The sequence below is a fragment of the Clarias gariepinus genome, chromosome 13, assembly GCF_024256425.1.
Source record: "Clarias gariepinus isolate MV-2021 ecotype Netherlands chromosome 13, CGAR_prim_01v2, whole genome shotgun sequence".
Taxonomy (NCBI): domain Eukaryota; kingdom Metazoa; phylum Chordata; class Actinopteri; order Siluriformes; family Clariidae; genus Clarias; species Clarias gariepinus.
In genome coordinates, this window is record NC_071112.1 from 347,497 (window position 1) to 364,164 (window position 16,668).

Below are 16,668 nucleotides of genomic sequence, written 5' to 3' on the forward strand. Positions count from 1 at the left end.
CAAATTCAAATTTTATTTGTCACATACACAGTCATACACAGTACGAAATGTAGTGAAATGCTTACTGTATAGTGTACTGTATAATGTGTGTGTACTGTACAGTGTGTGTATGTACTGTACTGTACAGTGTTTGTGTGTGTGTGTGTGTGTGTGTGTGTACTGTACTCTGTAACCTAACCACAGTATGAGTCTTAGTGTCTGACACTGTTAGCCTGACACGGGCAGTGATGACTTACTGTATGTTACATTAACAGCTGCTTTTAGTCTCCAGAATGTAAACTTCCACAAACATTGTGTATTTGTACTTGTAAACAACTCATTCGATTCAGTAAATTAATGTCAATACTTTAGTCAAAATAAATGTATGTAAATATCTTCACATATATAATACAGTCTATACATTGACACATCCTGTTCTAATTCCATAGAGATAAATATACTGCCAGTAATAATGAAACTTGTTTACATTTTTGGATGAAACATTTACCGTGGGAGGAGAGGCATCCCAGAGAGACGAGTCCATCACTAGTAAGTAGTCCAATATAAGACTACTTTGAATCTTTTCATGATGATTTAAAAGTTAACCCCAACCTTGGATCATTTCGAGTAAATCTTTTTACTTTATAGAGATCCTGTCCGTATTGTCTCACTTATAACCGTTAAGAGCCTGTCGGTGATGAAAATGAGTTGTTTACGCTGATGTTCAAGCTTGTTCTGTTGGATTACATTGCATAGCATTTTTGTGAATGTGGCTGTAGTGTTCAAACTCGATACTGGAGTGATTACGATTATGTTCTCTCATCCAAACCAAAAGGGCTTCCAGTTAAAAAGTTCTTAAGTTTCCTTTAAACATATCTAGTTTTATATATGATTTAGAGTATTTTGCTAATCTGTTTCTCGGGCAGCTTTTTCTTTTGAATCTTAGATCTTAATGTGTTTTTTTTCTTTATCTCTCCCAATCGACCCCACCACACCAAGGATCCAGTTGTTTACGGCTGGTTTGGAAGAGGATCTTTCTTGGATTTTTTTTGCTTTTTTGGTATGTTTTAGATTTGACTTACTCGCACTAATGCATTAGGATTCTGAAGTTACTGTATTTGTACACATACATTATATAAAAACTAAAGGTAAAAGAAAGGGACCACATTGTACTTTATTTGTAATAAAGTTTCCAATCCAACTTTAATTAGAACATTGGGAATCTTGTTTAAAATTGTTAATTTCTTCATAGGTTTTTAGTCCAGGATATTTCACAGCAATGTTTAAGTTTGTGAGAGAGAATGTTCCACTGTTATAGCACAATAGTCTTAATATTTCATTTTGTTTTTCATTTTGGGATTTTACTGTAATGCTACTTGATGCTAACTTCTTTTTGTTGTATTTTGCATCATACTTGTACTATACTGTGTTACAGTTCTACAGGATATTTTACAAATATTGTAATCGTGAGTTTGTGTTATCACTTTATTGAATGTGTGTTTATAGGAATTCATGAAAAAATTGTGAAATAAAAGGTTTTTTTGTGTTATTGCTTTATTTGAAGGTGTTTGATCCTTAATTTAGAAAAAATCTGTTTAATAACAGTGTTTCTCTGTGAAATGTCTAATGCTTTTGCTTTATTTGAAGGTGTTTGATTTAATAATATTGAAAAAAAATTTAACATAAAAACATTTTGCTGCTACACATCTAGTGCTGTTAAAGGTGTTTAATCGTATAAATCTGGGAAAAATCTGTAAAAAAAAAAAAGGTTTTTTATCTACTAAACTTTCAGTGCTGTTAGCTAAATGGAGGTGTTTAATCGTATAAGTTTAGGAAAAATCTGTAAAATAACTATGTTTCTCTGTAAAAGATTAAATAGCAATTTCAGTAAATTTCTGTAAATTTAATTTCTGTAAATTTAATGTGAAAACATTTTATCCTGTAACAACTTTTGGCAGCCATTGCTGCCAAAAGTTGTTACAGGATAAAATGTTTTCACTTTGGTTAAAATGGACTGATTAGTTGCTATTTCTTCAAACTAAAACTATTTAAAGCATCAGTACAGGATTATTTACAGCAAATTCATATTTAAAATATTCTGAATAAACTGATATGCTGAAAACAGTTAGGAATTAAACATCATTTGTCATGTTTTTGTGGTTTAAGCTGTTGTTGCCTCTGCCAGAAGTTTAAGACTTAACATTAGATGAAGGTTTTCTCAGGGTGGATTTGGCTCAATCTTTAGGCTTGACCGCTATTTAAAAACCTAATCTCAAAAGTAATAGGAGAGGACCACATGTTCAAATGTTTTGCTTAAAGGAGTCTAAGATCATTTACAAGTGGATCAAAACAGGTAAGACTTTTAAAATCAGGGTTTTGCAGAAAATAAAATGTCTAATGTTAATAATAATAATAATAATAATAATAATAAATAAAACCTATTTAGCACTCTCATGATAAATATAAGGTTCAGTGCTATGATGTGTGTGTGTGTGTGTGTGTGTGTGTGTTTGAGAGATTTATCTGACATCCATGTGCTTGGAGAGTTTAAAGCTTGTGATTCTGGAGACAGCTCCACTAACATGATAGAGGGCAGTAATGGGAAGAAAAAAATAGCATTTAAACTAGACAAAAAAATGAATTAAATAAATAAGACTAGGATGGAAAAAAGAACTGAAGATTATGGACAACAGAGCCAGACGCAGACACATGGACGGGATTCTGATGTCTAAAGTTGTTTTCATTGTGTTCATATTGATCATGTTTTCATCACGAGCTGTACCTGACATTAGACTGAGGGGATCAGGCCCCTAATCTGGCCCACAAACACACGGGAACGATATGTTTAAACTCTCTATAAAATGTCATGTTAGATCTTTATTGGCAGTTTTCCTTTTTTATATATATATATATATATAGTAATTTTAGCTTCCCTTTGCCACTACAGGCAAGTTCACCTATTGACATTTTACACGTGATGTCAATCCCCACTTCTGGATAGCAAAAGCGATGTTACTTATCTCATGCCAGTGCCAACATACACGTACAGAACCATGGTCATGGTACCACTTTCAGCAAGAACACACATCTCATAACGTAATCTCTTTCACAGCTAACTTTAACTCGCTTCTAACACAAGGCTGAATCCCAAATCCCTCTCTAACCTTTGATCAAGGGCACTACTTGGTGTGTAAAACAAGCACACTAGCTTTTCATTTAACGGTATTTGGGACCAGTTAGCTATTAATTAGAAAGCTTGAAATGTCAGCATTAATTAACGTTACCTGCACGTCACTGTATGGAGAGTCAATTACATCATATTCCATAGTATCCTCGCATTACTGTTACCTTCTGCCATCTCTTGAGATCTCTTCAAACACCCATTTCGTTGCAGTATGCACCTTTTAACTTTGCTTCTAATTTATTTTTACAGCAGCATCACTAAATGTTTATAAGCAGTAATGCTAGTTGTTTAAGCGCCAGAGCTCAATCTGAAGTGTATACACATTTGCACACACACGGTTATCGCATTACCCATAACACCTACATTATTTTTTACTGTTATTAGTTAACATTAGATACCAATGGAGCTCTGCTGCTGAAATTCTGCCGCCAACTTGAAAGTAATCAACAAACCTTAAAGTTTAATCAACCATTTCATTTATTTTTATTGGTTTTAATGCCTGATATGAGCTTCACTAGGCTAACGATTGGATCTTTGGTTGCTTAAATAAATATTTTAATAAAATTCTCCATGCTTGGACAAAAAAATGGTGAGAATGTTGTTGCGATGTGCCCCGACAGCACTACTGTACATCAACACCTCACACTCCTGCCACTGAAAATCCTCCTTTATTGGAATCTTCCATTATTCTTAGCGCAAAATGTGATGAGTGTTGTTGTAAATTGATGTAAAAGTCACATGAACTCCAATTTGACTGTTCAGACTATTCAGGTTGCATTGCTAAAAATCTGATCTGTATCTGTTTTAGGACCTCATATGAATGTGGCCCATTGATAATTGATAAGATCAGATTCCATGTGACTTGGGCTGTTCACACTGTCATAAAAACAGATCAGTCTGTTAAGAGCAAAAAACAACAAAAAAAACAAAAACAGATTTGGTTCACTTGTGTCAGCTGTGTGAACATACTGTAGCATTAGCTGAAGCATCGTATACACGCCCAATGGTCAATTATCCTTTAAGAGCTTTTCTGAGTTCATATCAAATGTCAGAATGCAGAAAGAATGTAAACACAGTTCCAGGATAGATGGTGTCTTCAACATGTGCTGATCTCCATGAATTTTCACTAAAAAACAAAAGAATGGGACGGATATAATAAACATCCAGTGAGTGACAGTCCTGTGATTGTAAACGCCTTGATGAAGACAGAGGGCAGAGGATAGAATAGAATAGAATAGACTGGTATGAGCTGACAGAAAGGCTATGGCAGGACAAACAGCCAATGGTGTCAACCATGTTGATCAGAAAATCATCTCAAAACTCACAACATGCTGAAGCTTGAGGAGAGGAGTTACAACTGCAGAAAACCATATTATTCACAATTACATCTAAGCTTAGAACATCTATCTGAGGCTTAAGTGGGCAAAGGCTCATAATAACAAGACTGTAAAATGACTAGGCAATGTTTCTTATCCTAATATATACTGTATATTCTACAACTACAACAAATTCGGACTTATTTTTTTCATTCTAGGACAATACTGGATTATTTTAAAACTATGAAATAACACATGTGGTTTTGGGTAATTAGGTAACATTAACAACAACAGTAACAGTCAGTTGTTATTTAAGGACATGAAGCTCAGCGGTTCTGGATCAGTTCCTACAAGAACTGTATTGTGTCGAATGTGTTTGTAAAACCCATCAAGCTCCATGATGGGGGCCAGGGGTAGCTCAGTGGTTAAAGCATTGGACTACGGTTCGGAAGATCCCAGGTTCAAACCCCACAACCATCAAGTTGCCACTGTTGGGCCCTTGAGCGCGGCCCTTAACCCTCAACTGCTCAGATGTGTAATGAGATAAAAATGTAAGTCGCTCTGGATAAGAGCGTCTGCCAAATGCCTAAATGTAAATGTAAATGATGAAACTGTCTCTCATGAAGACCATCCCAGGAAAACAAGACCAAAACTGAGCTCTGCTGCAGAGGAGAAGTTCATTTAGAGTCACCAGCCTCAGTAATCACCAATTAACAACCAGCACCTCAGATTAGAGCCGTTATGAAGCTTTACAGAGCAGAAGGAGAAGATATACATCTCAATATCAACTGTTCAGAGGAGATTATTGTGTGTTTTGAAGAAACGCCTTCAGTATTGTTTCACAGTGTAGAAATAAATGAACATCAGGAACAACCATGGAGTTAGTAGGGGTGTACAAACGTTTGACTAGTAGTGTACAGCATGACCACCTAATATCTAAAGAATGCCAGAGAAAAGCAGAGAAGAGACTGGCAGGTACATCTCTTATAACTGGTCTTAACAGTAAATGTGCTGTTTGTGGAACTGTTACTTTATTCCTGCTGTTTTTACTATGGAGGCATCGTGGTGTAGTGATTAGCACTGTGGCTTCACTCTTCCAGGATTGAGGGTTCGAGTCCCACCTTGTGGTCTGTGTGTATGTTCTCCCTGTGCTTGGTGGGTTTACTCTGGGTACCCTGGGATTTACGAAGGATAAATGAATGAATGGATGAATGTTGTAAAAGCATGTTAATGAAAGTGTCTTTTATATTTAAGCCCTTTCTCACACCTCCATAAAATAAACCCCCTAGAGGATCCCAGTCCTAAATGGACACCTTTAATTCTCAATGAGAGGTAAAGCTTTGCATCTGTTTGTGTTTCTGTCCATTAGGGATATATTATCTGTTCATGGAGAAAAAAGGTTTTCATTGTCGATTACATTCCTAATAAATACAATATACTGTATCTATACAGAACCAGGTATGTGTAGGACCACAAGCATGCATACATTCACACTATGAGACAGGAATCCGCCTTAAAATAAACATCCGCGTTAATGCAGCTCATGTACCTCTCCCTGGCATATGACCTTCTGTTAAATAGATAAAGAATGCGCTTATCAGTCATGCAAATGAGGCTGAATTCATTTTGCACAACAGATGGTCTCATAGATAATGATGATGGAGGAGAGAAAATTAAATGTCTCTTGCATGGTGGTCATGGCAACCGAGCTCAGAGTAATATCAATAATAGGCGCGGTGCATAATAAGGTTGTCAGTCCTGTGAATCAATGTCTGGAGCTAAAACAGATTCAGGGAGGCCTCAGAAGTTTACCCGTCTTACACTGGCGATGATACGCTTCCTCTTTTCTTTTTTCACTTACCCCATTGTGCCACTAGCTCGACTAATTATACTACAGATAATTATTGTGGAAACGAGTTCTTTTAAGTGATCATACGCTAAGACAATAATGTGTGAGAGCATAATCACTGTAGTTTATACTAGTTAAAATAACGTACACTATATTCAATAACTGAGGAGTCTACTATTATGCGGTGTAATATTATTATATTCATATTGAACGTGCAGTTCTTCTGTTAGGATAATCTTCTGTTGAGACGCTACAAATGGTACGGAAAATATCTATAGACTAAATAAGAAGAAGAGGAAGAAAAGAAAACATTTTTTGCTGTTCATTCATACAATCATCTTCTATACCTGTCCCTGGAGACAACCTGGATAGGGTGCCAATCGCAACACACACACACATACACACACACACACTACAGGCAATTTGAAAATGTCAATTAGGCTAATCTGCATGTCTTTGGAGGAAACCGGAGTACCAGGAGGAAACCCACCAAGCACGGGGAGAACAAGCAAACGCCATGCACACAGACCCCGAGGGGGGAATCAAACCCAGACCCTAAAGGTGCAAGATGACAGCGCTAACCGCTACACCACTGTGCCAACGATTTTTACTGTTGCTGCTGCCTAATTGCTAAATGTAAACCAAATTAAATTGTAAATTTACTTGTATTACTTTTTGATAGAATTAGGGTTAGGGTTAGGGTTAAGGTTAGGGTTAGGGTTAAGGTTAGGGTTAAGGTTAGGGTTGGGGGCTTTTGAGGTTTTAAATAAATTATGTACTAGTTTGATTCCATTTGTAGTAAAATCTCCAGACATGCTTCTGAACAATGTGCAGCTCGTCATGTTTGCGTCAGGTCGCACAATGATGCCTTCGATATAAATGACCTTCACGTGAAATAATCTTCACACTCTCAGCTATCTCTGAGTCTAAAAGAAAGCTGATGTGGACTGAAAAGCAGTTCACGTCCATGTTAACTTCGAATATTGTGCATTTGTTTACATTTCTGGATCTGAAAAGCGTTGCTGCTGTTTGGTTTAACATGTTGTTTTTTTATATTTTCCTAAATGATAACTTGCACATTAAGGTATTAATAAAAAACTCCTCATTATTATAGCACAGACATTCCAGTGTATTAATTCATGGACATATACAGTAAACACAATCAAACTTGCTTTTTTTACTTACAAAATCTACATTGACATAAATTTCATGCACAAAATATCAAATCATGATCAACATGATCAAATTTTTAGGTATGTCTCAAAACTGTTTTCTCAAAGTCTGAATGCTTTACAAAGTTTTTGTCTGTAAAAAAGCAATTTACTAAATCAGCAAATAGAGCAAATCTTTTTTTCAATTTAATTGTAAAGCAGTTAAACTTAAAACACAGAATATTTCTGCTGCTTGATCTGGTTTCCTTCCAAAAAATAATACCTGCAGTGATGTGTTTAACTTTATTAATTTTTTAATTTTTAAATAATTTACAGATTTAAGATTGGTTTGTGTGTATTTTAATGGGGTGTGTGAGGCGAGGTGTTGGTGCAACAGTCCCTCAGAATGTTAGTTCTCGTCCCTGTGATGAAGCATGCTGTAATATGAACATAATACACACCTGGGTGGTGGAACACGGCCTGATGCAAAACAGACACCCGAGATCCTCATAAATGGCACCAAATCAACAATTCTGCCTTTAGTTTTTTTAGTTGATTATAAGGCATAGGTTTTATTTTTTATAAATAAAAATGATAATATTTAATAATCATTCACTGTGAAGCTGTTATATACGAGGGGCGTTCGAGTAAAACCAGGACTTTTCATTGTACAGAATAACAGAACACAGCTCTAAGAGTAAAAACTCGGACTGTCTGTCTGATTAACATCTGAAACGTCGGCATCCCAGGAACTCATATAATGATCCAAAACATATGGAAATGTCTTGGAGCGAGGTCAGGACTGTCTGGGTGACGTGGCGATAACTCTCATGGTGTTGGGGAACGAGTGTGTGTACAGTTCACAGGAACGACTGCAGCGAGCTCCGAGCCACCTCGGCCAGGATCGACATCCGCATTGTTTTACTGAGAATCTCATCACCGCGCTGTGCTTGAATTTTTCTGTAAACTTTATCATCAATCCCGGTTTAACATCCTCTGTAAAAGGAATTCTCTGACCAATCAGATTCAAGAACTTCACCGTGCTGGTATAAACATCTGTAACTCCTCCGCTGTGTCACTCAACTTCATCCCTGGTCTGTGGATCTGTTCTCGCAGGCTTGCTGTTTAATGTGTTATCGAGCTAATTATCTTTCAGATCAATGATTTGTTTTAAAAACAGCTGGGCATTATTATAGCATTCAGCCAGACTTACTGTAGTTCTTGGAGTTTTATTGTTCCAAAGGGATCCAACACCAAACTACTCTGTGACCAAGAGAAACCAAATCTCAGCCTGATTGCAAAATACCTGATCACTGGACGTTATCACCTCATGTGGTTGGAACACAGGACTGATAAAACGTCCTGCAAGATGAATCAAGTCTCTGCTGATCAGCTGATGGAGCTGAGGACGCTACACATGTGACCGTCTAGGAGTCTGGAGAGCGGAGCAGCAGTGCTCCATCCGTCTGCCATCAGGCTTGGCTCGGTCTCGCTGCACTAATAAAGCCTGGCTCTGAGAGCTGAGAAAAACATAGAGAGGGAGGTAGAGGCAAAAAAGCAAGAAGTGATGGAGGAAGGGAGGCTGTGATGGTTTAATGGACTGTGTGGAGATCTGGAGAGGCTGTACATAGAAAATGGCTCGCTGAAAGAACAGAACTGTGAATAGACAGGAAATTGGAATGGAATAAAACGCGGAGGAGGTCAAAGGTCACTGGAGAGTAAGTGATTAAATCGAGGAAATACAGAAAACATGAGAGAATGGGAAGTGTAAATGAAATATGTAAGGTGAAGATGAAAAAAGACAGAATTAAGAGACAGGGGAAGAGGAGGAATCGTCACAGAAGCAAAGAGGAGAAGAAGAGAAGAGGGTGATGGTGGTGTGTGTAGCCTGGTTCCTCCCATCTCCTCGTTCCATATCTGGTAATTACATTTACATACGTGGCTAATGAGTGACTGAGAAACGCTGCTGATGTCGAAGCTAAAGCGATACGAAGAACTCCATGTGTGAGAACTCACACACTCCCAGATGGGCCGCGATGGGAAGCTGCTGTGTCCTACTTTAACCGCTGTAAATAATACATTCTCTTTCTCCGGCTGGAGGAGGAAGAAAGAGATGGAGAGATACCCACAGTGCACCGCTGCCTCCCGTCTCCCTGTGAGCTGCACCATGGAGACGGGGAGACTAACGCGGAGACGGAGCGCGCGGTACTACTGACACATTTCAGTTTCGATGATGATGATGATGATGATGATGATGATGATGGGTGTTGTGCGTTGCTGTAACTGCCGCAGTAGCCGAATGTTTATTGTGTGTGTGTTTAATCAGCTCGTTTCATTTCCCAATAATTAACAGACGAATGTGAATAAGAAGAGTGTATGGAGATGAAGCTTCTCCTCTCGTTCCCTCGACCTTTAGACCTTTAATTCAACTCATTAATCAAACAATAAGACAATAATGCCTTCACTCCTCCCTCTTTTACTTCCTTCACTCACTCACACGTTCAAACATTCATTCATTATTCTTTCCATATTTTTCTTTATTACCTCCTTCTATTCTCTTCCCTGTTTTTTGCATTTTTATTATAGATTCTTCTCCATCTTACTGTATGTTCTATTCTTTTTATTGTCTTTATGTTTCTACGTCTCATACGATGTCCTTCACTCTGTGTGTTCTTTCTGTTCCTCATTATACGCTTATCTCCTAATAACTGCTTACCTATACTAGCTCCTGTGTGTGTGTGTGTGTGTGTGTGTGTCTGTGTGTGTGTGTGTGTTAGCCAGGCAGCTCCAGTGGTGTGTGCTGAGCCGAAGCGGAGCAGCTAATGACGTCTGCTTTTCCTCCCAGCCCATTGGCCAGAGAATGGGATCAGTGAGAGGGCTGAGAGAATGTGTGTCGCTGAAAATACCGTTGGGAGTGAGAAGGAGACACACACACACACACACACACACAGAGAGAGACAGAGACGGCTGCATGTTACTTTCTACTGAGTAACAGCCTCTCTAATAAACTGTACATGACAGTGTGTGTGCGTGTGTGTGTGTGTGTGTGCATGTGCGTGTGCGTGTTTGTGTGTCTTAGAAAACAGTATGTGCATGACGTAACATTGTGTGTGTGTGAAGAAGTCACACTAGACATGGTCACTTTTTCTACATATAATAAATCCATGCTACATAATTTACATGACTTGATTGAAGTATATTTATATATTTATATATTTATATTATATATCGATTTGAAGTATGTAATTTGTTTAATATAGACATGTATGTAATTTAAATGTTACTTTGCACAAACTCTAATGGTATAGAAATGATCAAAAACAGAGATAGGCTCTGTAGAAGCATAGACACTTACAGTATAAAACATTTATATTTATCCACTTAATGTCGAGTTTCTGGCCGTAATAACATTCCAAACATCTATTGAGGAACCTTTAAGTTCCTTCCTGGATTAAAGCTTTGAATATAAATTATTTTACCTCTCTACTGAATAATCCTGTGCAATACAGAAGCATTTTCGGGCATAATCAGGGTGCTGGTGGCTCAGTGGTTGGGGGTTCTCGCCTGGGTTCGATTCCCAGCCGCTGCCCAAACCCCAGCCATCGCAGTGCCGATCCCAAACCTGAATAAAATAGGAGGGTTACGGCATCCGGCTGGATGGTCCGCTGTGGCGACCCTTCGCTGGGAGCGGCTGAAAGACCAACAACAACAACATTTTAGAGCATTGTGTCTAATGCATTTCCATATGGACTCATGTCAGGTTGAGGCCTTGTTCACATGGGCGTTAAAATCAAGCGGGTTTTTTTGCGTTCGTAGCGTCCGGTGAGCGCGGATCAAGCGCGAGTGTTTTCTACACATAGGAGTCAATGAGAGTGTTCACACGGGCTTTGGTGACGTGCGTTTGTCCGGCTGCGCGTTTATACGGCGTCAAAAAAACGAACGCAAGGAGACCGCTCCTAGTGCGTTTTCTTCACGTTCATTTTACGCTTCAGAGGATCGGATATATCCCATGATCCTACATGCTATACATAGGGAAATGCGGAAAAAAAGCTAAATAAAGTGACAAGTAGTCTCTCTTCGGGGCTAACACCAAATCACATATTGGTTGATCGGCGTTCAATGTGGCGTTGCACCAGCTGCAGCAGACAATCAAAACTGACATCCGACAATAATTGGAAAAACTTGAGTGGAAATTCAATTCAATTCGCATTTCTTTATAAACCACAAAAAAACTTCCTTTTATCCGGCGTTGTGCAGTCAGAGGGTGAACCCAGTAGTGGCAGTGATTTTTTTTCTCTCCCTACATCACCGTATTAGGAATTTTTAAAACAAGAAGATTAATGTCCAATATAGCTGAATGGTCCATAATAAAAGGAGACACCTAATATAAAACCACAAGGGCTTTCATATCCAGTTCCAGACACACTGCCCCCACAGGTTAACACACAAACTACAGTCTGGGCTGCAGGCTGACATTAGACAGAGACAAACCAACGCCGGTGTAGAAGTCAATCGAGCGCCGCTACAAAACGCAACATAAACGTCTAGGACGTTCAGATCGTTTATCCAAACATTTAACGCCCATATGAACAAGGCCTAAAGGTTAAACTCCATCTATCTTTCCTTGTCACAGATGTGGTAGGATAAAGGGTGCATACATTTTAATATTAACATTTTACGTAAACAAATGAATGTGGTCTACCTTTAAAATATTTATAGCTCATGAATGGAACATAAAAGATAAACCTTTGTTAGAGTAAAGATTTAAAGGGACACACTAAGCTTAGAGTTACTGTAAGGACCTTTTCAGATTTCAGAGTTGTGTTCACAATTGTTGGTTAACCTTTAAACATTCTGACAAAGAAAACACAATCAATTTTTTTTTTCTTGGAGCAATAATAACAATTATTTTTGAAGATTTTTTTTTGAACACACCCACAAAACAGCCCTCTTCCAAACAGTTAAGATGTCACTTTATGACAAGTGTTAACATATAATAATAATAATAATAATCATCATCTTAATCATCATCTGTATTATTTTATGGCATTATTATTATTATTATTATTATTATTATTATTATTATTATTATTATTTAAAAACAAGCAAAAATCATATAAAATCCTAACCTTGTTTGATGGTGGTCACATGTTTTGGGAATTATATTCACTTAAAAGCAGGTTAAAACTTTTATAATTTAAGAATAATAACTTCTGGTGATTTATTTCGTATAGAATACCTCAACCATGTGGTAGAGATGGCTCAATCAAGTTATTTTCTGCATGTTTTGAATGATATATCATTACTGAAAATGTTATTTATTAAAATATTGAGCAGAATGTTAAAGTGTCAAATCACATTAATAAGTTAAACACATGTGACCTTACAACTTTTTTTACAAGTGTGTTTATATTTTGCTGTCATTTGATCCTTAATAAATGTAAAATGAAGCGCAAAATAATTTTTTTGCAAGAAATGACATACTTATATATTTCTCGCCTTTTATGAAATGAAAATGTGCATTCTTGTACCTTGAAAGGTTCCTCCAACATTCTCAAATAATAGCCATTTTCAGCCATTATTTCTCTCCTAAATGTCAGACAAGAGGAGAATTCTAAGAGGACATTCCTCTATCAGATATGTGAGAGGCAGAAGGAGGAGGGCTGATTTCGCCTGGCTCTAGCCTCTCCGCTCCAGACACCTCTACTCCCCCAGTGGGAATTCACTCTGCCCTCCGTCAAAACAAACCCGGCTAAAAATGGAAGCTAATTACACAGAGGGAAAGACTGAGGCCGACTCCGAGCGGGAGAGAGCAGGCCGGTTCCCGAGCGGGGGAGGGAGGGGGCGCGATGGGGGTGCAGCCATGCCCTCTCTCTGCGGGGGGTGAAGAAGGGGCTGGTGTCAGCCCGTTGGGCTCGGGGGCGCAGTGACCGCACCTCAGTGGGCACACGAGCACGTGATCGATGTGCTGCTGCTTGCAGCTGCCTGCCTCAGTGTGGAGCTGAGATATGGACGGCAGAATGTTGATCAGATTCGCTCTCACACTGGGGCAGATTTACAGCTGGATTTGGGGGAAAAAACAACATGGTTAATCGTTTAGCAAGGACATGGCGTATGATGAAGTTTAAATGACAATCATGAACCATATGAAACATTATAAAGGTTAGAGTTGGAATTAGGGTTAGTAAAGTTACACTTTATATTACATAAGATTCTACAAACTGCTTGGAAACTCAGGGTTACTGCACTGAGGCAGAAGGTCTAAAGGGAAGGACAGAAATAATGAAGGTCACAGGGTCACCAAATAATGTTTTGTTAAAGGTCACACAAGGGGGGGGGGGTGGCTGTGGGAGTTAGGGTTTTATAGGTTTTTCATTTAATTTTCACTTTCTGGTCTTATTTGAAAAGTGACAACCTGACTCTTAGTATAGAAATCTAACAAAAAGCCAATGAAGGGTGTGTTTACCCATCCTGGTGCCTCGCTTCTGGTTGGAGATCTCGTCACATGGATGCCCCGTGTGTCTCTTTGGGATGCGTCTGGTGTCTGGTGATGGTTTCACTCTACCATGAAGACGGTTCTGGCCTCGACTGGTGTTGACAGCTGTTTCTCTGAGGACTTGTCTTGGCTGGAGTTGTTCAATAGTTCAGGACTGGAATTTCCCACAAGTCTACCTGAGCCTCCAATAACTACCTGGACTCCATATTAACATCAATTAACATCAACTGTTATACTGAACTGGGTAACACACCTAACACACAGTATGAGTGCAGATCAATCCCTGCTCTCTGTTTCACCCAGATGAGGATGGGTTCCCTGTTGAGTCTGGTTCCTCTCGAGGGTTTTGAATTGAATTTACTTTCCCCATGTCAAATTCAAAAGATGTGATTCAGTCTGTGGTACGAAAATGGTGACACTTCACTACAAAACATAATAACTTTGATCTGTTTCTTTCAAAACCATAGAATTATCATTAATGATTAAGTATTATAAGGTGGCTGAATTAGGGGTGTGTGTGTGTGTGTGTGTGTGTGTGTGTGTGTGTGTGTGTGTCCTGGGATGGACAACAGGCCTCCCGTCACCCTGCACCCGATAGAGAACAGAAAATGAGTGAGTGAGAGTGACATGTTAATCCCCCTGGTATAAAATAATAATTATTAATTATTTGTCTCATAGACACAACACACGTCTGGAGTGACTGTGTCCACTGAGAGAGGAGGATATTTAATTAATAGAAATCTTAAAATCTTAAAAGTGAAATTTGGGTCTGTACTGAAACGTACATCATTCCCATCAGGTAAAATAAACAGGGACTTGTTCTTCTAAACCAGCGTGTGTACGAGCCTTCTCTGTGTTTAGATTTGATATGAAAAAGCAGTGTGTATAGGTGGAGTCAAAGCTAATAAATATAGCAGATGAATAAATATTAAAACTGAAAATATTGAAAGTTTTGTTCATTGGAGATAGAGGAGATGGAGAAGATGGAGGAGATGGAGAAGATGGAGGAGGTGAAGGAAATAGAGGAGATGAAGGAGGTGGAGAAGATGGAGGGGTGGAGAAGGTGAAAGAGGTGGAGGAGATGGAGGAGGTGAAAGAGGTGGAGGAGATGGAGGAGGTGGAAAAGGTGGAGGAGATGATGGAAGAGATGGAGGAGGTGGAAGAGGTGGAGGAGATGGAGGAGGTCGAGAAGGTGGAGGAAATGGAGGAGATGGAGGAGATGGAGAAAATGGAGAAGGTGGAGAAGGTGGAGAAGATGGAAGATGTGGAAGAGATGAAGGAGGTGGGGGAGATGGTTATACGAGTTATCAGACTATCATAGATAGATTAGTATAGATTACTGTATACAGTATGTGACTGGCTGGCAACAAGTTATTTAAGCCGAACTGATGCAGTGAGGAGCTTCTCATTTCTTAAACAACCATTTCAGAAGACACGCCCTGTGGGTGTGGCAAAGTCAAGTCAAGTCAATTTGTACAGCGCTTTTAATAACAGTCACAAAGCAGCTTTACGGAATCAAAAGAAAATAATGTAAATATGTATAAAGTGTGAGAAAATGTGAATGAATCAGAATGATCAGATCGTCCCTGAAGATCGAGCCGAGGAGCGAGACGACCTGAATGTACAGAGTGAGCAGGTTATCCACCTGAATTGACTTCATCACATCTATGCAGTTTTTCCTCCCTGATGGCAGGGGTGTATTCCAAGAGGACGATGATGAAGAATAAAGTGTTATCCCTTAACTAACTTCTGTATTATCACCAAGGACTAACTCACTCTCCTGTTGCTATGAATTGATTATGTGTCATGAAAGATATTTAAAAGAATACCAAATACATGGTAGCACAGATAGATAACTGAGCCTGGTGCTTTTCTTTTTTTTCCTTTAATAAATCTTATTACATAGTGCCTTTAACGATATCCATATCAGAAAACCTGTGGAAAGATTATTTGACTGCATTATAAGAGAGTGGTGCTCTCGTAACAAGCTGAGGAAACTGTGTAAATGGTTTTTCATTTGCAATCGGCATCCACAAAGCGTTCACTCTCTGCACATTACAGCTCTAACAAATAGGATGCAAGCACACATTCGACACGTGCCAATTGGCAAGCGTCTGATTCAGAGCTTTAAATGGAACTGTGTCAATCAGGTTAAACCACATCAATGCCAATTTACGCACAACCGCAGTCCCCATACGAGTTCTCACTCAGCCAGGAGAGACCATAGACAATAGGGAAGGTCACCACTGCAGTCCCACCTGCTGTCCAGAAGCTCACCATGACGACGGGAAGACAGACACGATGTACAGACTGATGGCCTTCAGTAGAACAGGCATGGAGCTCGTCCAGCTTCTTCTGAACACGAGGAACACTGGAGGAATCATCACTGCTTCTCCAGAGAAATAAAGGCTAAGAAGATTTAATAACATCCCCGTTCAGAAGTCATACTTTCATGGCCAAAAGGTTATATGGAGTGTCAGGTAAGTAAGTTCATACATCGAAATCAATAAACACTTTCAAGGGAAATGGAAAGAGAGCTGGGTTTGTTTAAATCGAGCGGTTCGCAGAGCAATACATTTCATTTTAAACAGAGCAGATGTGTACCATACACACACACACACACACACACACACACACACACACACACAAATATCTATAACTAACCTTAGATCACATTACAGAGACTTCCTGTT